We start from the raw sequence: 24,358 nt of genomic DNA on the forward strand, positions 1-24,358 counted from the left end.
ACTCAGAAAACATCTCCTGCAATTACTTTTGAAAACTCTTTATGATCATGGTCCCTGAAAGCAGAACTGGGCCATAAGTACTTCAGGCGCCCCACTCGGGATACGCTTTAGAAAAGTTTCACAGACTCTAGAACACTTCACTTATTAAAGTGACCTGGCTAAAAGGAGGGTGAAGTCCATGAAGGCTCAGATCAGGTTTCTGTTCACCATGACGTCTCCCACTCCTGCAAAACACATGCACGTGTAAAGTGCACAGATGACAGGAATTCAAAAGCATAAAGCTGACGTGTTGCCCCTCAGGGGTGATACACTCAGGAAACAGTGGCAGATTCACTTCATTTATCACAGCTTAATGTACTGTGCTAGAAAGTTGGCAGACACATCTGAGATGCCTGAAGGACTTCCAGCTTACCGGCTTATACATCTTCCTTCTAGTCCCTCCCCTCAAATGCAGAAAACATAGACAAAAAAAATCTACACAAATTATTTTCATATACAGGTTCATTCTCTGCGGGGTTGAAGGTAGATGAAATCAGCTCATCTAACCGAAAGAGACAGGAGTAAACGGAGTTGAATGAGGCAAACGGAAAGAAGTCAACCTCCTTGACCTTTATTACAAACAACGTGTACTAATCATTCTACTTACCAACTTGATCAAGTTCCAAGATATTACAGTCAACTCCCAGGGAAGAAAAGAGTTCTTTAACCTGCAACAAAAATGCACCTAAGGTTTACTCTCACGAAGATTAAACAGAGCTATGAAATATGGGCACAGTGACAAGGGGTGTTCACACAGATGTTCTTCAGCAACATAAGCTCTGGTCTATGTTCTCCCCTCTCCTCTATGCATCTTCCCAGGAAAACCTTGCCCCACCTCTTTCCTTCCTTTACAATCTGCATTCTCAATTTCCAAATCACTAACTTTTGCCCAAATCCCCTTTCAGAACTCAGGACAAGAAATATTTCTGCACCTGGCTGACCACAGGCACCTCACGTGCAGCACGCCCCAAATAAAATTCATCTGTTCCCACATCACTGCTCCTCTTTGCGTTTTCTGTCGACGGTCATTAAGCCATTCAACAAATACTCAACCATCACACACCTACTATAGAGGTCACCCATTGTTCTACATACTCAAGATACAACAAAGAGAAAGACACCATTCCTGCCCTCCAGCAGGGGAAACAGACAAGGAAATGGACAATTCCACCCTGTCACCATTCGCCAGTTGCTTGAGCACAAAACCCTAGGTCCTTGCTACCCAAACGGGGCACCAGCAGTGCGGGCATCGCTAGGAGTCGTCAGACATGCAGACGCAGGCCCTGGCTGCTGATCTGCGTTCTGAGAACTCTGCAGAGCGCGGACTGTGAGTCACTGCAGTGCTTCCCTGTCCTGCAGTGCCTCCCTCCCCTCACTAACTCCTCATCCACCAGTTAATTACTAAGTCTCGACAGTCCTCTACATGGAGCTAGGTCACCTTTCCAGTTCCCCACAGTGGCTGTCCTCAGCCAGTGATACCTACCACGGGGACTTCTCAGCTCCCTCCTAGGGGTTCTCTAAGTTGCAGCTGATGAGGTCAGCTTTCAGCAGGGCTCCAACCCTTCAACACCCTCAGCCCTCAAGGTAAAGCCCAGGGGCTCCAATTCCAGGATGGAGGCGTGAGGAACCTGGCAGACCTGCTCCCTGGCAAACGTCCACAACTGGTGGAACTTGTTTAAAAAGAGCCATTTTAAGTCTCTCGAAAATGAGGGCACACAGCAAACAAGGAAACATTTATTGAAGAAAATCTACTAGATGTCAGTAAGAACGGGAGAGTCTGAGGCACCGGAGCCATGACCTGCGCCTTCCCTCCTCTGCCCCCGTCAGTGTGATGGAAGCTCCACTTCAGGTGAACGTGGCCAAGGGAACGGGGCTGCCTGTTCCCTGAGATCCCAGCCACCAGAAGGGTCGGGCCACCACCATTTCCCAATCTCCCCACAGCTGTGAGTGGCAGAGGCTATATTCCCGGGGAGCATGGCCAGCAGCACGGGAAAAGCTCCCTTCCTTCAACCACCCCCACTAGTAAATCCAAGTTTCTATCCCAGGCAAAAACGCCGGGGCCCTGATCCGCCTGGCCCCAGCCCACTGGTGGGGCAAGGTTCCAGGCTGGGAGAGGCCACCGCCTCACCAGAGCTGCTCATAAAGCAGGTTTTCCCTCCAAGACAAGGGGTCGCTGTCCCCACCCCAGCTCTGGAGCAAGGTCTCAGAGACTCTGCTCAGGGCAAGAGGTAGACCACACGATCAGGGAGCTCCGAAACTCTACCCAAAGGAACGGACTTCATTTGAAACACACTGTGGGGAAGTTCACGTCTAAGGGTGCAACTGAAAAAATGGAGATTTCAGTGGTGAGCAGTTAAGGGTAGGCTGGTAGCTCCATCCTCTGTAGCCAGCTGGTTTACCAGAGAGCCAGGGAAGGACATATCGAACAACAACCCTCCTAGGGTCAGAACAAACTGCAAACTTGTCTCAAAAACTACAGCTGCAAAGGGGCCCAGATTTAATTAGATCAGCAAAGGGAACAATTTACACACCAGGGCATTGTCAAAAAACAGCAGAGCAACTAGCCTGCAATTAGTGGAGCCTAACACCTGGCATGACACTGACAGGGTCAGAAAATATGACACAGACGCCCAGCGAGAGCCCTGCTAAACCCGTTATCCCAGGGTGGCTGCGTAGACCCAAGGCTGCGCCTCTGAGGAGCACGGGCGGCTCCACCTCCAGGTGGAAACAAACTTCCCCCAAATAATCCAGCCACCGCACTACAAAGAAATAAACAAGCAAGCAAAAACAAGCCACAGAGAAGGAGGGGTCCGGTATCTGGAGCTGCTATCATGCATTACCTAAAAGGTCCTGGTTTCAACAAAAAAAATTACCACACATACAAAGAAACAGGAAAGTGGATCCGTACACAGGAAGAAAAGCAGGCGAGAGAACCTGCCTGAGAGGTCCCAGATTGCGTGATGAACCAGCAGAGCGGCCACTGTACCTACGTTCAGGGACCGAGAGAAAAGCACGCTTCAGGAGACATGAAGGAAGGCATGATGCTAATGTCTCAGCCAGTAGAAAATATCAATAAGGAGACAGAAATTATATAAAGGAACCAACTGGAAGTTATGGGAAAGTACAGTAACTAAAATCAAAATTCCACTATAGTACCTCAACACCAGACTTGAACTGGCAGAATTAGCAAAGCTGAGGACAGGTCAGTGGAGATTATGCAGCCTCAAGCCACAGAGAGAAGAGATACAGAAAAAGGACAGAACCTTAGAGAAATATGGGACCGCATTAAGCACAATGTATGCGTGGTGTGAAAACCAGTAAGAGACAGAAAGAAAAGGGCAGAAGAAACATTTGAAGAGACACACAAAAATATCCCAAATTTGACGGAAAATTGCAATCTAAATCCAAGGAGCTAAACGATGTCAAAGTAAGATAACTCAGTGAAGCTCTGGGAACTGGGCAGAGATCTACAGCAACCAAGGGAATGCTCAGTGAAGAAAGAGCCACATTTAAATGGCAGGGAATTCTGTGGCGCTTTCCATCTCCCCAGTGCTGCACAGCACAGGAAGAGGGGAGCAGCAGCCTGGGCCCCCGGTCTCTTTCACAATGTGCAGAGAGCAGAGAGGCCCTCGCCCCCATGAGAGGGCTGCCTGAAGGACTGGTCTCGGTGAAGCCTAACTGAGACTGAGTGAAAAGCACCCATACAGACCCAGGGAAGATGTCCAGAAAAGGCCTCCGAAGAGCTTAGGCCTCCACGCTGCACTGGTTAGGGCAAGTCTTCCCTAACTTGGAGCCAGTCTGTGAAGACTGGGAGAGGTGGCCGTATTTATAATGCCAAATTTTCAAGAAAAGATCACATGCATACAAAGAAACGGAAAAAATGGCCCACTCAAAGGAAAAAATGAATCTCCAAAAATGTCCCTGAACACATACAGACTTCATTCTTACTAGACAAAGACTTGAAAACAACTGTCTTAAATATGCTCAAAGAGGAAAACACAAAGAGCTAAAGGAAATCAGGAAAATAATATATGAATAAAATGAAAATATCAGCAAAGAGATAAAAATAACCAAACAGAAACTCTGAAGGTGAAAAAGGCAATCAATGAATTATAAAATTCACTAGATGAATTCAAGAGCAGGCTCAACCAGAGAGAAGAAAGAATCACCAAACTTCAAGACAGGCCATTTGAAAAGATTAGGTCTGAGGAGGAAAAGGAAAGAAGAAAAATGAACATGGAGGAAGTGACTTGAGGGACACCATTACACAATATACACGTTATGGAAGCCACAGAAGAAGAAATGGGGCAGAGAGCTTATTTGAAGAAATAATGCCCCAAAACTCTCCAAATTTGAGGAAAGACATGAATATACACATACAAGAAGCTCAAAAAAACCCAAGAAGGGGACTTCCCTGGCGGCATCGTGGTTAAGAATCCACCTGCCAATGCAAGGGACGCAGGTTTGATCCCTGGTCCAGGAAGATCCCACATGCCGTGGAGCAACTAAGCCCACGTGCCACAACTACTGAGCCTGCAAACCACAACTACTGAGCCCACGTCCCACAACTACTGAAGCCCGAGTGCCTAGAGCCCGTGCTCCACAACAAGAGAAGCCACCACAATGAGAAGCCTGCGCACCGCAACAAGAGTAGCCCCCGCTCGCCGCAACTAGAGAAAGCCCGCGCGCAGAAACAAAGACCCAACACAGCCAAAAATAAATAAATAAATAAAATAAATTTTAAGAAGCCCCAAGAAGGATAAACACAAAAAGACTCACACCAAGACACATTACAATCAAAACGTCAAAAACCAAAGACAAAGAGAGAATCTTGAAAGTAGCAAGAGAGCAGCAGCTCGTCACCTACAAGTGATCCTCATTAAGGTTATAAGTGGATTTCTCAGTAGAAACCTCATAGGCCAGAGAGAGCTGGATAATATATTTAAAGTTCTGAAAGAAAAAAACCAAAAACAAAAAAAACAACTATCAACCAAGAATTCTATATCCGGCCAAAAAACAAAAACAAAAGATTCCTTCAAAAATGAGGGAGAAGCTAAGATTTTCTCAGATAAACAAACGTTGAGGGAGTACATTAATACTAGACCTGTCTTACAAGAAATGCTATAGGCAGCCCTTCAAGTTGAAATGAAAGCATGCTAGACAGGAATGCAAAGCCATATGAAAATACAAAGTTCTCACATAAAGGTAAACATACAAACATACAGACCAGTATTACTGTAATTTTAGCTTATAATTACATTTTTTACTCTTCTATTGGATTTAAAAGACGTAAGTCAGAAAACAACTGTAAGTCTATGGATACACAATACATAAAGATGTAATCTGTGACATAACATGAAGGGATGAAGGGGGAGGGGTCAGAACTGTAAAGGAGTAGAGTTTTTGTATGTGATGGAAGTTAAACTGCTATCAGTTTAAAATAGATTATATATTTAGGATGGTATATGTAATTCCAATGGTAACCACAAAAATATTTACAAAATATACACAAGGGAAACAAGAAGAGAGTCAAAAAGTATCATTACAAAAAATCAACTGAACATAAACAAAGACAGCAAGAGAGGAAATGAGGGCCCAAAACTACAAGCTATGCAGAAAACAAATACCAAAATGGCGAAAGCAAGTCCTTCCCTAACAATAATTACTTTAAATGTAAATGGATTAAACTCCCCAAACAACAGACATAGGCTGACAGAATGGACAAAAAGACAGCATCCAACATTATGCTGTCTAGAAGAGACTCACTTTAGAGCTAAGGACACACATAGGCTGAAACTGAAAGGATGGAAAACACTTGCCAAGCAGATAGTAACCAAAAGAGAGCTGGAATGTTTATACTAATATAAAACAAAATAGACCTTATGCCAAAACTGGTATAAGAGACTAAAAAGGACATTATATAGTTTATTATTATTATTATATATATATATATTTTTTGGGGGGGCTGCATTGGGTCTTTGTTGCTGTGCACAGGCTTTCTCTAGTTGCGGCGAGTAGGGGCTACTCTTCATTGTGGTGTGTGGGCTTCTCATCGTGGTGGCTTCTCTTGTTGCAGAGCATGGGCTCTAGGCACATGGACCTCAGTAGCTGCAGCACACAGGCTCAGTAGTTGTAGCACATGGGCCCTAGAGCATGAAGGCTGAGTAGCTGAGGCATGCGAACTCTAGCTTGCACAGGCTTCAGTAGTCGTGGCACGTGGGCTCAGTAGTTGTGGCTCATGGGCTCTAGAGCACAGGCTTGAGAGTTGTGGCAGAGGGGCTTAGTTGCTCCACAGCATGTGGGATCTACCCAGCCCACGGATCAAACCCATGTCCCCTGCATTGGCAGGCAGATTCTTAACCACTGCACCACCAGGGAAGTCCAAAAAGCACATTATATGTTAAAAGGACATTGTATGTCAATTTACCAAGAAGACATAACAATCATAAAAATATATCCACCAAACCTCAGAGCTTCTAAATATATGAAGCAAACACTAACCAAACTGAAGAAAGAAACTGATAGAACGAAATTATAGTAGAAGACTTTAATGTTCCACTTCCAAAAATGGATAGAACAACCAGACAGAAGACCAGTTAGGAAACAGAGGGCTGAAAGAACACAATAGACCAATTGGACCTAACAGACACGTTACATAACACTCCACCCAAAAAACGGAGAATACACATTCTTCTCAAGTACACATGGAACATTCTCCACGATACATCATAGCCAAGGTCACAAAAGAAGTCTTAATAAAAAGATTAAAATATATAAAGTACCTTTTCTTATCACAGTAGAATGAAACTAGAAATCAGAGCACAAGGAAAACTAGAAAATTCACAAATATGTGGAAATTAAACGTCACACTCTTAAACAATAAGTCAAAGAAGAAGTCACAAGGGAAATCACAGAATATCTTGACAAGTGAAAATGAGAACACAACATACCAAACCTTATGGGATGCAGTGAAAGTAGTGATAAGAGAAAAACTTACAGCTATAGATGTTTACATTAAAAGAGAAGAAAGACCTTAAATCAACAACCTAACTTTACACCTTAACTAGAAAAAGAACAAACTAAACTCAAAGCTAGCAAAAGAGAGGAAATAAGAGCAGAGATAAACAAAACAGAGAATAGAAAAACAATATAGAAAACTAACAAAACCAGGAGTTGGTTCTTTGAAAAGATCTACAAAATCGACATACCTTTAGCTAGATTGACTAAGAAAAAAATAGAGAAGACTCAAATAACTAAGATCAGAAACGAAAGAGGCAACATTACTACTGTTTCTACAGAAATATTACAAGACAGTACTCTGAACACTCTAACACTAACAAATTGGATAACCTAGATAAAACTGATAAATTCCTAGAAACACGGAAGCTACTAAGACTGAATCATGAATAAGTAGAAAAGGTGAATACACCTGTAACGAGTAAGGAGACTCAATCAGTAATCAAAAGCCTCCCGATGAAGAAAAGCCCAGGACCAGACGGCTTCACTGGTGAGTGCTACTGACATATAAAGAAGAGTGAACACCAATCCTCCTCAAACTCTCCCAAAGATTTGAAGAGGGAACACTTCCAAATTCACTTTATGAGACTGCCATTGCCCTGATACCAAAGCCAAAAACATCTCAAGAAAACAATGGACCAATATCCCTCATAAATATTGACTGAAAAATCCTCGACAAAATAAATACTAGCAATAGGAATTCAACAGAGTATTAAAACTATTATACACTATGATCAAGTGGGATTTATTCCTAGAATGCAAGGATGGTTCAACATACAAACACAGGTTAATGTAGTACACACCACGTTAACAGAGTGAAGAGAAAAAACCCCACATGATCATTTCAATGGATGCAGAAAAAGCATTTAAGAAAATTCAACACCCTTTCATGATAAAAACACTCAAAAGACTAAGAATAGAAAGAAATTACCTCAGCATAATAAAGGCCATATAAAAAAGACTACAGCTAACGTCAGACTTGATGGAAAAAGACTGAAAGCATTTCCACTAAGATCAGAAACAAGACAAGGATGCCCACTTCCGCCATTTCTACTCAATATAGTACTGGAAGTCCTAGCTAGAAAAATAAGGCAAAAAGTAAAAGTAATAAAGGGCAACCAAACTGGAAAAAAAAAGTAAAATTATCTCTGTTCACTGACAAAATGATCTTATATGTATAAATTCCTAAAGATTGTACAAAATACTGTTATAACTAATAAAAAAAATTAGGAAAGTTTAGGATACAAAATCAACACACAAAAATCAGCTGTTTTTCTATATACTAATAATGAATAATCCAAAAAAAGAAATTTAAAAAATAATTCCACTTACAATATCATGAAGAAGAACATTTAGGAATAACTTAACTAGGAGGCAAAGACTTGTGCACTAAAAACTACAACACACTGCTGAAACAATTAAAGAAGACACCAATAACTGGAAAGAAATCCTATGTTCACAGATTAGAAGACTTAATATTGTTAAGATTTCAATACTACCCACCCAAAGTGATCTAACTCTATCAAAATCCCAACAGTGATTTTTGCAGAAATAGAAAAATCCATCCTAAAATTCATATAGAATCTCAAAAGAGCCCTGAATAGCTGAAAAATTCTTGATAAAGAAGAACAAAGTTGGAGGTCTCATGCTACCTGATTTCAAAAATTGCTGCAAAGCTACAGTAACCAAAACAGTGCGGTACTGGCATAAAGACAGACATGAAGAGCAGCAGAAGAAAATACACAGCCAAGAAATAAAGCCTCACATATAAGGTCAAATAACTTTTGGCAATGGTGTCAAGACCATTCAATGGGGAAATACAATCTTTTCAATAAATGGAGCTGAGAAAACTGGATATCCATATGCAAAAGAATGAAGCTGGACCCTTACCTAACACCATATATAAAAGTCGACTAAAAATGGATTAAAGACTTAAATGTAAGAGCTAAAACTATAAAACTCCTAGAAGAAAACATAGGACAAAAGCTCTATGGCATTGGATTTGGTGGTATTTTGCATATGACACCAAAGGAATAGGCAGCAAAAGAAAACAGAGAAATTGGACCTCATGAAAGTTAAAAATTTTGTGCATTAAGGGACACAATCAACTGAGTAAAGAGGCAACTCCAGAATTGGAGACATATTTCAAATCACTTATCTGATAAGGGATTAACATATAAAATATATAGAGAACTAGGGGCTTCCCTGGTGGCACAGTGGTTGAGAGTCCACCTGCTGATGCAGGGGACACGGGTTCGTGCCCCGGTCTGAGAGGATCCCGCATGCCGCGGAGCGGCTGGCACCGTGAGCCATGGCTGCTGAGCCTGCGAGTCCAGAGCCTGTGCTCCGCAACAGGAGAGGCCACAGCAGTGAGAGGCCCGCGTACCGCAAAAAAAAAAAAAAAAAAAAAATACATATATATATAGAGAGAGAGAGAGAGAGAACTAAAACTAAACAAACAAGAAAAACCCCAATTTAAAAATTGATCAAGTACTTGAATAGACAGTTCTCCAAAAGAGATACTGTCCGTTAATAAATGGTCAATAATCATATGAAAAGATATTCAGCATCATTAATCATTAGAGAAATGCAAATCAAACCGCAATGAGATATCGCTTCACACCCATTAGGATAACTATTATCAAAACAAAAACAGTATAAAAAACAGAAAATAAAGAGTGTTGGCCAGGATGTGGAGAAACTGGAACCTTTGTGCACTGCTGGTGGGAATTTAAAATAGTACGGCCCCTATGGAAAACAGTATGGTGGTTCCTCAAAAAATTAAAAAGATATAGAAATACCATATGAGCCATGTTCACAGCAGTAATATTCACAGTAGCCAAAAGGTGGAAGTGACCCAATTGTTCATTGATGGATGAATGGATAAAGAAAATATGGTCGGGGCTTCCCTGGTGGCGCAGTGGTTGAGAGTCCGCCTGCCGATGCAGGGGACACGGGTTCGTGCCCCGTTCTGGGAAGATCCCACATGCCGCGTAGCGGCTGGGCCTGTGAGCCATGGCCGCTGAGCCTGCAAGTCTGGAGCCTGTGCTCCGCAATGGGAGAGGCCACAACAGTGAGAGGCCCGTGTACCGCAAAAAAAAAAAAAAAAAATGGTCTACACAGACAGTGGAATAGTATTCAGCCTCACAAAGGAAGGGAACTGTGACCCACACTACAATACAGATGAACTTTGAGGACATCAGACTAAATGAAATCAGCCAGTCAGAAAATGACAAATACTGTACGATTCCGTTCATACGAGGTCCCTAGAGGAGTCAGACTCCTAAGACAGGAAGCAGATGGTGGGGCCAGGGGCTGGGGAGGGCTGGGGAGTCACTGTTTAATGGGGACAGAGTGTCAGCCGGGGAAGATGAGAAAGTTCTGTGCTTGGCTGGTGGTGACGCCTGCAGAGCAATGTGAATGTGCCTGACGCCCCCGAACTTAAAACGGTTAACACGGTAAACCTTACATTACGTGTACTTTACTACAGAACGGAAAAGCTAACCAATGGAAGTTTACGTTCTTAATCCACAGATGTATGAATTAAGGGTTGGGGAAAACGTGGCTTACAGTTAATGTGGGGAAGGGGCTAAAAAATGAGGGCGTGTTTTCCACTATTTCCTTTGGGCCATGGTCTTGCATGTGGCTCACAGGAAGTTCCCGCCGGGTCAGGTGCCTGCACGTTCAGCCCACCCCTCACACTGTTGCCAGATTCCAGGTCACAGGTCAGACCCTTTCACTCCTCTCAAGTCTGACATCGTGAAGTCCACACTTACTACCACGCATTTTTAGATACATCGTGAAGTCCACACTTACTACCACGCATTTTAGATATCAATAAGGCTGAGAAACTGAAGTTCGGCCATTTGCCACTTTACTCTCCTGATTCCCTTTCTACACCCCGTGTTCAGCCCCACTATGTTCATGGCCTCATCTCCTACCTTTGCTTATAGGAACTCCTCAGCTAGATGCTATTCCTTGCCTACATCCACCTGATCCCTCAAGGACCAGCTTAAACATCACGTCCTTAATTTTTCTGATCCCCACAGAAACAGCTGTTTTTGCCTCTCATTCCCACAGCACCTGTCTCGCACACGCGTTTCTTTGGGTACCTGAGAAGTGGCTGATTACAGCTCCATTAGACCACGAGTTCTCGGGAGGCAAGGCCACAGTCTATTCATTTCTGCAGCGCAAAACACTAAGCGCCCAGTTACACTTGCTGAATGACATTAGCGGCCCAATAAAGGAACAAACCTCTCTACCTGACTCTGCACAGGTAGGGATGTGGAATACGGTGTCCAGTCTGGGTGACACATTTAAGCGGTTCATGGTCAAACTACTGCACAATCCATTTAGTGAAGGATCACATGTAAAGACAAATGACATAAACACATGAAAAGCTTGGCCAGGAAAGAAAAACACTCAGGGAAAATACTGAGATATGTGCCATCCAAGTAGAAGCCAGATTCTTAACTCTGTGCACTGGAGCGACGATCACCTCCAAAAGTAAATGCTTCAGGGAGACAGATTTGGGCTCAACTGTTTAAAAACTCCAGTAAACAGAGCTGTCCAGTTATGTAACAGGACTCAAAGTAGTGGCCACGTTGTTGGAAGGGGTGACGCACACAGAACAGAAGATCATCTGTCCTAAGATTTTCTGTGTCAGCAAAGGTTTGACCAGAACAATCTAAGGCTGTTTGTTCACTCGACTCACTTACCTGCCTCATACTACTCTAGGCCCCAGCGACACAGCAGTGGCCGGCCACAGTTCTGACTGCTTGGCCCTTTTATAAGCTCCAAAGGACTACTTAAATACGTAGAGAAAGAAGACAGAGGCTAGAAAGAGACCAACACATATGTGAGAACCTGATAGGTGAACAGTGAACATTCAAACCACCGTGGAAAGAATGGACTCTCCAAAAAATGAAGCAGGGACAACTGACAAGTCATAAAGGAAAAAGTGAACTGGATCCCCACACGTCCACAGCTTCAAGTCCAGGTGGAATTAAAGAAGGGGTGTGTGAAAAGCACACTCTAAAACTTTCAGGAGCTAATACAAGAAAGTATCTTTATGACCTCAGAGTAGAAACAGATTTCTTACATAAGACACAAAAAGCACAAACCAGAAAAGAAAAAGAGTGATAGTCAACCATGTTAAACTTCCAAACTTCAGTTAACCAAAAGATCCCGAAAAGAGAGTAAAAAGAAAAGCCAAATCTGGGTGATTTTCCAATACATATCACCAGACGACTAGTATCCAAAATACATAAACAACGCCTATAAATCAGTAACAATAAATAAATAAAACAACCTAACAGAGAAATAAGCAAAATACCTGAACGTTTGGCAGAAGAGGAAACTCAAATGACCCGTAAGCACATGAAAAGATGTTCAGCGTTATCAGGGAAATGCAAAACTAAAGCCACAATGAAATATCATCTCATAAATGCCAGAATGGCAATAATTAAATATATCAACTGTTGGCAAGGATGTAGAGTAATGGGAACTGTTAATACCCTGCCAGTGGCAGGGTAAGTGGTAAGACCACATGGAAAAACATTTCGGTATCACCTCGTTAAGGAAGAAATCATGCTTCCTCTGTGGGCCAGCCGTTCGGCTTCAAAATGCCTACTCTAAAATAGCGAGTCTTGTGTACGTGCACCGGGCCATACGGTAAGAATAGGCATAACCATGTTGTATTGAAGAGCAAAATACTAGAAACAGCAGAACTGATACACTGTGGTTATGAGTCATTCTAGGGAAGAGTACAGTAATGAAAATTAACAAACCCCAGTTACAGGTACTAACACGCATCAATCTCTAAAACATAACTGTTGAAGGAAAAAAGTGCAGAATACAAATGCATGATTCTACTTAACATAAAGTACATATGTTTGGCGGCAAAACTGTAAGGAAAAGCGTGTAATTCTGGCTAGTGGTTACCCTGGTCGGGGTGGGGGGCGGGGAGGGTGGTATATGAACCAGGGGGCTCAGGAGGCCCCTGCCGGAGTGTGGTCTTCCTAGAGAAACTGGAAGGTGCACGTGCGGGATACACGTTTGCCTGAACAACGTATAAGTCAATGGAAATCTGAAAATAAGACTGAAAATCATAATTGCACGCACCTATCCCAACAGTTTACGCTTGTGCATCTTCCGCGTATTATTTCGACTCTCAGTAACGTGAAGTATAGCTCTAAAATGCAAAGTGCCATCATACAGATGGGTCTGGCTTCCAGAGGATCACTGCTCAAACTCACAACACAGGTGCAGTGAGGGGCCGCGTGCTGTCCGGCCCAAACTGCCGCTGAGGCGCCAAGAGGACCAGGGGCACGCGGTCGGGACGGGACCAGTGCCGGCCTCTCCCCGCTGCTCTCCTCCCAGGACAGGACCCGTGAAACCTTTTCCCTCCGGATCCCCCGCCCACGTCCACCAGGCTCGCGGCCAGGGCAGGACAGCGGCTCTCGTCCGCAGGCCCGTCCGGAGGCTGAAGGCAGGACCGCGTGGCCCAACCGAGGACGACGGGACCGGTGTAGCCTTCCGGACCGGGTCCGCGGGCGAGGGCGGAACGGACGGGCCCGAGGCCCGGGGAGCGGGCGAACACGGACCAGCGGACCCGGGCAGGGGTGGGGGGCCGCGGAGGCGACGGACCAGTGGGCCCGGAAGCCCCTGCCCGCCTACCCGCGCACTGTGCGGACAGTAGCTCTTGCTGAAGATGACCACTCGGTGGCCCTCGATGAGGCCCAGCAGGCGGCGCCGAAGCTCCTCGCGGGCCGCGGAAGACAGGCGGCTGGTCCCGGGGGTGGACAGGCGGGCCCGGCGCCCGGGCGGCGACCGCGGCACGGATACGCCGCGGACATTGCCCAGTCGGCGGTTGGGAGCGGCACCGCTCGCCGGTGCCGGGGACGTCTGCGCCCGCGAGGGCGGCGGCGGGTGCGGCGGCAGCTGCGCCAGGGCCGCGGTGTCACTCCCGGCTGTGCCGAGCCTGCCCGAAGACGAGACACCTGCTCCGGGACAGCGGACTGAGGTTAAGCAAGGACCCCGAGTGCTGCCCACGCCCTGCAATGGCCGCTCGCCCCGCCCTGGCTCCGCCCCGCCCCGGATCAGCCCCGCCCCGGATCAGCCCCGCCCCCGGCGCATGCGAACTAGGTCTCTGCCTGGGCTCTGTGGGAACTCGCCTGCCCTTCGCAAAGGGGCGGGTGCCAAGCTGTATGGTCTAGTTATCCCAACGTCGGTATGCGCACCGCGGGAGCGCCCAGTCTCCGTGTGATCTCCCAGGGGTGACCCCTGTGGAGGACTTACTTCCACTCTTACTTCCACTCCACAAACCCCTTTAGGCCACCTTAAAAATAGATATATGGTCTTCAGTGAGGATGGATGTCTCAATCTCTGGAAAGAGTGAATAAATAAAACCATCTTTAGGAAAGATGGCTATTTTTTAAAGCTTATATCCAGCAAAGTAAATAAAAATACTACTGTGTTTCTTATCGCTACGAAGTTTTTAAAGGAATTTCCTAGGTCGCTACCCCTCAGTGCCTACTGCATAGAATTCTGGAGGCACTTCTAATAAAGGAACCCTGAAGTCATCTGTGCCAGAACAGGAATCCTGTATCCATCATTTGGGTGGCTGGGTGGGGGAATCTCAGGGCTAACTTGCTCACCATGACTTACAGCACCCTGCGGCCGTAGGATGAATGTGTTAAACCCCAATAAAGAGAGACATTCAACCACAAGACCAGCAGGCGTGGCCTGGTCCCTCTCAGGGGTCATCTCCTGACACCTTGTGGTTCACCGTGCTTCAGCCACACTGGCTTTCTCCCTGTGCCTCAGTTATGTCAAACACAGTCCCGCATTAGGGTCTTTGCATTTTCTGTTTACTCAGCCTAGATGTCCTCCCTCACCCAGCAAATCTGGCTTTTTCTAGGGGACAGTGTGAGAGAGAGATGCCTGAGGTCATTTCTCAGGCAGGCCGAGGTCAGTCCAGGTCTCCTGCTGACCATTCACTCACAGCCCCTTGCACGTTCCTTTCTAAGTATCACCTACCTTACTGTGGAATTGGCTTTATGGCTACAAATATGATAGTAAGAAGGAGAAAGGGCTGCCCACAGCTTCAACTCACGTTTATTGTCCTCAACACCCTGTGCCAAATTTGTTACCTACTTGGCCCTGAGGATGCCTCTAACTTTAGTTTTCAAAATTTAAGAGTTTCACAGTCAGGCCTCCTTACGACTAACCATCCTGTCCCCTTCCCGTCCTCAGCCTCCAGTCCTCTCCTTGGCCAGAGGCTGGGTCATTGGGAGAAAGGATAACACATTTCTTTCTGCTTCCCTGCTTCCTGGGTTTTCCTTTGTATCCTGTTCATGGCCTTCCATCTAGTTGATCCATCAAAGCTTCACTGGTGGGCCTTTCAGAACTATGACACTGTTTTTAGGAAACTGTATTTTAATTAAGCTCTGAAAAAGCACAGGCTCTGAAGCCAGACAGCCTTGCTCAGAATCCCAGCCCCACTGCTTCCTAGTCAGCGGTCCGAGACAACAGTCATAGGATGAGACTAATACCAGTTCCTACCTCAAAGGGTTGATGTGAATTTACAAGAGTCAAGACACATAAAGTGCTTACGACAGCATCTGGCACCTGGTGAGCACACAATCAGTACATGTGTGAAGTTTCATTATTTACTCCTCCCAACAGCCCCAGAAAGGAGAGATCGTTGTCTCCACCTCACAGGTGAGACAGCTAAGGATGGAGATGAGAACAGGATCCTCCCAAGGCCACACGGATGTCAGAGGAGGGGCAGACTCGGGTCTCGGGCCCCTCCCTCTGGGGTACTGCCTTCTGCAGAGTCAGTACTGCAATTCCCTTCAATTCCCTTTATTATGTAAGCCAGCTCGAGTTGTGGTTTTTGTTACTTGCAATGAAAAGCATCTTAACACACAAAAATATTTCAGGATTATGATGTTAGGTGCAGAAAAGTTCATGACTCATAATTTCTTAATGGAGTATATTTTTTATCATAAAATATCCTTCTTTGTCCTTGTTAACTCTTTAGTCGTTAAATTCTATTTTTCCAAATATTACTGTGGCCAAATCTACTTTCCTTTGTTGGTATTTATAAACATATCATTTTCTATCCTTTAATTTTCGACATATATTTGCCTTTTTCTTCCATAGTTGACTCCTGGGGCAGGAAACAGCCTAATTAATCACCTCTTATCCCTTGTAAGTCCTTAATTCACTGAAGTCAGATTCAAGAAATCAGATGATAGAACCAAGAAGACATTGACACAGAAACTAGATTAGTGGTTGCCTCGGGTTGGGCAGCAGGGGAGAAAATAGGGAGGCATGCGGAGTGATGGCTAAGGGTTACAGGATATTTTTTGAGAAAAAAGGGTTCTAAAATTGTGGCGATGGATGCATAACTCTGGGAATATACTAAAAGCCTTTGAATTTACTTTAAATGGGTGCCTTTCATGGCATGTGAGTTAAGTTGTTAAATAAAGAAAATACGAATAAATAAAACAAGAACCAATTAGAAAACTAGAACTCTTAGAAATTTGATGTATTGTTGCCAAAACTTATTTATATATAAAAATATGGTACATAATATAAATTATGTATATTATATATAAGTATGATATGAATTATACATAATATAATATTACACAACTATTATTATCTGCACTTATATATTTCTATGTATACACACGTGTCTATGTATAAGAAAATTTCCCACAATATGGCACAATAAAGAGGCAGAAAATATGAGAGAAGAAACCAAAAAAATCAATCCATGAGGTTACAATGTCTGTCCAATAGAAGCTCCAAAAATATAGACAGAGAAGAAGGGACAGAAATAGGAAAATAATAGTAATAATAGGAGACAACTTCCCAGCACATGAGCCTTCAGGCCAGAAGGGCCCTCTGAGTGCCCAGCATAACGGATCAAAAAGACCCACACGACAGCAGCACAAAATTTCAGAATATCAAGGATAATGGAAATATCCTACGAGCTTCCAAAAAAGGTGGGTGTAGGGGGGATGCATTTGGCATCAGACGCTTCACCAGTAATTCTGCGTGCTGGGGGGAAAAGGAACACCACCTCTAAATTTATGAGGAACATTTATTTTGCACCTAGACATCTAGAACAAGCCAATGTTTAAAGGCAAAGTAAAGGTGTTTTCAGACATAGAAGGACTCAGGAGGTTGACCCTGCACAGAGCATTTCTCAAGAAGTTATTTGAGGCTCCCCTTCACCCAAATGAGGAGCTAATCCTTGAAGAAATGCTGCAGGAGGAAAAGGTGAGTCCACCCTAGGAGGTTACTGAATGGAAGTCGTTGCAGGAAGCCAATCCGCCATCTCACAGAGCAGTTGTTTCAAAGAGAAGGAGGAAAATCTTCAGGAAAAAACCGGAGACTGGGCAGCAGCCCCCTGCTGCCCCTCAGTGCAGAGGGCTCACCACCCCGGCCTCTGCGGACACCCAAATTTTACCCAGTTTGTAAAGTTTCCTTAGTGGGAGGATCCTTTCCTATCACCGAGCCCCAGAAGGCAAAGAGTGGGGGGAATAACCCGGAGACGTGGCTACCCAGCTGGGTGACATTGTGCGGGTCCAGGACGGGCAGAAAAATAAAGGCAGTGGGTGTGTCAGTTAGCTGTTGCTGCGTAAGGAAGCATCCTTCACCAACAACCCTCAGTGTTGCTCGTGATCTGAGGTGGCAGGGTTCTGCCCTTCTGAGCTGGGCTCTGCAGGGCTTGCTGCCGTGTCAGCCGTGAGTCAGCCCTGAGTCAATGTGCAGCCTCACCCCTCTCCATGCAGCTTCGTAGCACATCCGGAGATTCAGCTGACACAGCTGGGTGACTCATCCTGCAGCAGGCAGGCCCAGAGATCTCTGAGAGACAGGAAGCATGCAAGGCCTCCAGAGGCCTTGGCTGGGAACCAGTACACCTTCTCTTTTGTGACTTCCTGTCGACCAAAGGGCCAGAGGGAGGTACCCTGCCCTTCTAGTGACAGGACGGGCTGCAGTCCCATCACTGAGGACATGCACCCAGGGAGGGGACAAAACCGGGGCTTCTTTTGCCAACAGTCTCCCACGGGGAAAGAAAACAAGGATTTCGGAAGGTAGCAGAAGGGGACCTATCTTTCTCGGTAGGCCCTCTTTTCCTTTCCCCTGTGCACGGGGCGCGAATGGACCATTTCCTCCGGCGGTACTCCGGATGTTCTGAGTCGGTCAGACTTTGCTGTGCTTCTTTCCGTGTTTTCCGCACGTGGAGGAGCCTTTGGTCAGCCCAGCACGGATCCCCTGAGCCAAGGGACCCACCAGAGTGGGATTCAGGTCCCGCTGGAGCAGAGATTCACTCTCCCCTCCCAGGCAAGGAGGCAGCAGAGGGTCAGGCTGGGTCTCTCAAGTGAAGGGAGAGCTGCACACCCCCGCCCGTTTCCTGGCCTTTTTCTTTGCAGAGAGCAGCCGGGAACGCTAGGGGGTAGGTCTGAGTCATGGAGATGTCTGTTCAGGCGGAACCTTCTGAGTTTCTTTAAGTTACATAAACGGAAGTCGGGCCGGTAGGTCCGACTGCTTTTTTTTTTTTTTTAGAAAAGGTGTCAACAGTTTCTTTGCCTTGGAAATGCCTACGCTCCAGAGTCCTTAGTAAACACAGTCAGGAGGGGATGGTGGCACATTCGCACCGCGGCCCCCAGCCCTCCAGGGAAGGGGCGGAGGACGCTCTGCTGTTACTGAAAGCAGAGCCTCTCGCCGACAGCGCGTGGCCTCCCTCAGGTCCCAGCGGGAAAGGCGGCCCCGGCCCCGAAGGTAACTCCGCGGGGAGGGCGGAGCCCGCTGGGGGAGGCCTGCCCACCGCGCCAGCCCCGGGTCCCCGCGGGGAGATGTCGGCCTCAGGCCCGGAAGGTACCGTTCCCGCACGGCCCGGGGGATTCTTGGACAACTGGGCCGGGAAGGGTGCGGCCTCAGATGCAGAGCAGCTGTCAGCCAGAGCGAGCGGCGGACTGGAGCGCAGCGCGGGACCAGGGCTCGCCGGCCGCTGGGCGGACTGGCTGCGCTCTCCGCGGTCGGTTCCCGGAGGTGATTCCTCTGCCGCAGGCGCGCTCACCTGTCAGCGCCCGTGCAGCAGGGCCCGGGGCCTGGCACCGCTGGAGGATTCCCGCCGGGATTCCGCGCGTTCCGAGGCGCGTCCGCCTGCCGAGCAGCGCCGCAAGGACGCCCCCGCGTGGGGGCCCGCCCGGCGTCACTTCTGCGGCCGGCCGTCAGGTGGCAGTGGCCGCTCGGGAAGCAGGCGGCGCGAGGCGCTTCCTCTCCGCGCACCTGGGCGCAGGTGCGTCCCCGCCGCCCGCGCCGGCGCACCTGGGCGCCTCGGGACCGCGGGGGCCGCCCCCCGCAGGATGTCTCCCCGTTCAGCAACCGTCGCTCCGGGTCTGGATTTCTCCTCTTAAACAGGTCAAGCCCGTCTCGAGTTCACGGAGGAAACAGGTATGAGCGCATGGTGTTCCATAGAGCGGAAATGCCTAGTGTGGACTCCCTGATGAACCGGAAGAGCAGAGGCGTGCTCTGCTCTCAAGGAAGGTCCTGGTCGGCTACCGAGAGCCCCGCCCTGCTCAAGAAGGCAAGTGCACAGGCAGCGACGTAAGGAAGGACGGACAGAGAGTGTGCTGCCGCTTGGCCTGTATTGACTCATTGAAACCGCACGATAGCCTTCTGATTCTCTGAGCTACTTGGATTGTCCCCATTACACAGACAAGGAAACTGAGGCCCAGAGAAGTCGTGAGTTGCTGGAGCCCACATCTTACTAAGTGGCCAAGGGAGATGCAGAACGGAAGGCGGGAGGGGTGGGGCTGCGGAGGGGCGGAGACAGTGAGCGAGGGGCGAAAAGGCAGGAGAAGGATGCCCGCCAGGGGCAGCGTGGGATCCCCTCCACAGCCCACAGCTGTAGGCCGCCCGCATGGCATGGCACCTCTCCCCGGAGGTCTGGGCAGGGAGATGCCACGCCCTCTGGGAGCCGGGCCCAGGGCCCCTTGCAGACAGTTTTGGACCACACTCTGCCATCAGCCCAGACTGTGACGTGTTCTCAGAGCCCTTGCACAAACCATAATTTGTAATGCTACACTTGTGTGAGTTTCTGATTGTCTGGCACACCCCGACCCCCAGAGCGGAAGGGCGGGGAGCAGGCCATGTGGTTACCACTGTGTCGTCAGTGCTGGGTGTGTGCTGGCACGTGGCTGACACGGAAAGTAGGAGTGAAAGCAGAGAACAGAAGGTCCACCCTGGCGAGGGTGCAGGATGGGGGTTCTGGGGGTGCGGTTTGCACTATCACCTCTTGTCTCGGCCCCTCCTGTCTCAGGCTCTGGCTCTCTCCTTGAACACGTCTGTGTCCTTTAGCACACGGGAGCTGGAGGGATGCTCGCTGGTTGCAGACAGTGCTCAGAGAACAAGAGTGAACGAGCTGATGATGGCTCTGAGGCCACATCCTTAGCTGCTTTCCAGCTGTGAAATAATCAAAGTGCAGCCACCCCGTTTCCCTGGAAGGGCTGTCTCAGGAACGTGAGTGGGAGGTGACAAAGCTGGCTGTGTCCTGGGGCCGGGGTGGGGTGGGGTGTCACTCATTGCTCTTTCCCTTTTCCTCCCAGGGACTGGTAATGGCCTCATAAAACTGGAGCCTGCACGTTGGCCTCTGATCTGGTTCCTATTCATTTGCAGGAATGATTTCACCTAAAAGAATTCACTTTATTCCTCAACTGTAGAGGTGTCGTCTGCTGGTTAAAGGTGCAGAATAATAGTTTTTGGCGATGTGGCTGCTTTCTGCAAGTTCCAGTATCTAATTTGGAAGAACAGTAATTGTCGATTGTTAGAATCCTGGTGGTTTTCTTTCTTTATTTTCTTATCTTGCAGCATTATTTATGCTTCCTGCCTTTAAACTGTGATGAGCGAGAATCCTCTGAGAGGAGGGGTCTGTGTGCTCCTCCCTGCTTTTGCCATTCTCCTTTTTTAACAGCTGCAAGAATTAGCGTCTACATAAATTCAGCCAACAGGAATGCGTACATACTACTGCTTTGTGAATCTGACAAATGGTAGTAGTGGGCAGCAAACCTGTAGAATAGAAAACCTATGAAACAGGCCTCAAAGCACCCTTCTTTCGTCAAGTTGTGATGAAGGAGATCTACAGACTCGGGGAAGAAAACTCAACCAACCAGGGAGTGTGGGTGAATTTCGTAGGTCTGGCAAACAAGCTGTTTATAACACACCTGAGACCGAAATTCTAAGTTGCAAAGATATCAAGGCTGGGCTTGGAGGAAGATCTTGAGTTTTCTCCGTTTACAAAGTCTGTGACTTTGGTACTATACTGTATTTATCCCAGTCTCAGAGAAACAGGAGACACAGAGCCTGAATCTTATGAAATCCAGAAAGGGGAGGACTTGGGAATCCAACTAGTGGCATTTGGGGCTTGTCCTGCAGGAGTGGGGCGGGGTTACAAGTTTCTGTCCATCCGACTGAGAAGCTCTGGGCCAACCCCACCCATCCCACATGCAGGTCCCCGGGTGGCTGAGAAAGGTCAGCCTTGAACACTCAGCAGCACGCAGAAGCGCCACCTGGGGCCAATGTCCTTACTTGCCTCCCACGTTCACCTGTGCCCATGCTGGGCTTTCCTGTTTCTCCCAATCCTTCTGCAGATGGGTCAACTGATGTTATTTTCTTGGCTGAACCCTTGGACTTTGGAGGGATTTCCACACGTCCTAGCTTTCTCCTCCTCTTTCTTCCCCTAGGGGGCACACCTCAACCTAACTTTGACTCCCAAGGACCCACCAACCAGTTCCCTTATGGGCCCCGAGCCAACCTGTAAACCGGGGGTGAAATGAGCTACCATTTTGGAGCAGTGAGAAGGAGTGCCTGGGAGGGGAGAGAAAGGAGGGTGGAAGGCAAGCGTCTGTAGGTTCGAAGGGGCCACTATTCTCACCAGACACGGCTGACGTGAGCCCCTCTGATCGGGCTCCATTTCAGCACCAGTGCCGCTAACTGCTCAGATCTGTTTGCAAATCTGCGTGGTGATTCGAGACTTAATATGAGTAATGAGAAAGGCTTTCCATCGTGTTCTCTAAATAGTAACACTACAAAAGAGTGAGGGATCCAATTTATAGAGACAGCAGGACAGGAATTTTGAATAAGTATAATTAATGGCTTCAGAGAGATGCACGAGGATATTGCCTTTGTAAAAGAAAAGATATTAAAAACTTGATTGCTAAATTAGGAAAAACAAAAGCTCAGTGGATGGGCTGAAAAATGGAATATTCACATTCTAGGAAACCTAAGTGAGGGATTGTCATAAAAATACAAAGAAATAGAAAGCATGAAACAAAAGTCAAGCGACACGAAGGACAGAGTAAGAAATTGTAAAAGCCATCAAGTAGCAGTTCTGGAAAGAAAGAATAGACAGATTGGAAGGGAAGAGATTTTCCAAGAAGTGATAGAGGAAATTCCCCCCCAAATTGAAGAAATGCAGGAATGCTGAGACTGATGGGCCCCTCAAGAGATCAGCAGGACAGTAGCGCAGTATCTTCAAAGTTCTGGGTGAAAATCACTTGGAACCTATAACTTTATATGAAGCCTAACTATTCAGTATTACAAGGCTATCATGCATTGTGAAGGCAAAATAAAGATATTTCCAGGCATGAAAGAAGCCAACCATTTAAGGCCCATAGACACTCTCTAAAAACAAACAAATGCTGGGTGGTGAGCTCTAGCAAGAATAAAAACGATAGGGTACAATGGTGATCAAATAAAACAATAAAAGCTACTTTTTTACGAGTAAATGAGTGTTGTCTGTTTAAAATAAGACACTTTAAATAACAACGTGATACAGCACCTGGAAAAGTGACAGCGTCCTCAAATGCTAAACAGTCGTGCCCTGTCCTGGGTGTGTATCCAAAAGGAATGCATAGATACCTGTTCCAAAAGGCAGGTGCTAGAATGTTCACGGCGGCGTTGTTCGCAACACCCACACATTGGGACCAACACAGATTTCACCGTCGTAGAAGAAACCACCTGTGACACACCTGTAGAAGGGACGAGGAAAGCACCACTGCCACGTGCTCTTGTGTGGAGGAGTCTCAGAGGCGTGAGGCGGAGCAGAAGAAGCCATACACAAGGGAACAGACACTGTGATTCAAACATACAGGTTGAGAGACTTCACACACTGCCTGACGGTGACGGAAGTGGTGCTGTGGTTTACCTGTGGCGGCAATGATGGGAGGCTCAACAAAGGCTTATCGAGAACTGGCGATGTCCTGTGCCCCTCTGGGTCCTGTTTGCAGGGATGTGTTCACCTTGAAAAATTCATCAAGTCGTACACTTAAGATGTGGGCATGTAAAGTATGTCTTTATACTTTAATTAAAAAAATGATCACGGAATAAAAATTCTAGGAAACTGGTAAATGGAGCAGAGGGAAGTAGCACGTGTTGTCTGACTCGGGGTGATTTAACTACAGATAGTGTTTTATAAATATAACCTTAATTAAGTATTTTTAAAGGGTGAAAAAAATTTTAAGAAAATTTAGTTGGTATAACAAAATGTAAGAAAGGGGAGAAAGAAACAAAAAGTATAACACACAAAAATTAAAAAAAGATGGAACAAACAATTCTAATAATATCAATCATCACAATAAATGTGGGTTAAATTCATTAATTAAAAGAAAAAAACTGGTTGGATAAAAGTACAAATTATGTGAAACGTATCTAAAAGAAATAATCCAGGAAAAATGAAAGAAAATGCTAATAAAACAAAAAAAGAGTGGGAGGGAGGGAGACGCAAGAGGGAAGACACATGGGAGCATATGTATATGTATAGCTGATTCACTTTGTTATAAAGCAGAAACTAACACACCATTGTAAAGCAATTATACCCCAATAAAGATGTTTAAAAAATATATAAATAAAGAAAGAAAGAAAGAAAGAAAGAAAAAAAAAACCATAAAAAGATGGTCATATTAAATTCAGATGAAATAGAATTCAGGGTCAAAGCATTTAATAATAAAAGAAAGGGGTATGTCATGCTGAAGAAAGGGAACAATCCACAGGGTAACTAATGATCATTTTACCGCGCTTAAAGCACAACTTGAAAATACTTAGAGCAGAAACCTGTCAGAATTACAAATAGAAAGAAACTAGATCCTCAATGTCTTAGCGGGCAATTTTGACAAAACTCATAGAAATGAATAAGTAAAAAGAGGATTTGAATAAAATAAGTAATGAGCTTAATCTAATTACCGTTCTGCTCAACTGGCAGAGATTATATATTCTTTTAACC

General features: G+C 46.3%; 1 protein-coding gene across 1 annotated transcript in view; it reads right to left on the minus strand.

Moving 5' to 3' along the window:
• TXNRD3 (thioredoxin reductase 3) overlaps window positions 1-14,020 on the minus strand; it is a 40,756-nt gene extending 26,736 nt beyond the window's left edge. The window contains exons 1-2 of the mRNA XM_065885430.1: window positions 13,735-14,020; window positions 647-707 (exon numbers count right to left, since the gene is read on the minus strand). The gene's annotated coding sequence lies outside the window, so the exon portion shown is untranslated. The remainder of the gene's footprint in view (window positions 1-646; window positions 708-13,734) is intronic.
• Window positions 14,021-24,358: the final 10,338 nt, after the last annotated feature.

The sequence above is a fragment of the Phocoena phocoena genome, chromosome 10, assembly GCF_963924675.1.
Source record: "Phocoena phocoena chromosome 10, mPhoPho1.1, whole genome shotgun sequence".
NCBI lineage: Eukaryota > Metazoa > Chordata > Mammalia > Artiodactyla > Phocoenidae > Phocoena > Phocoena phocoena.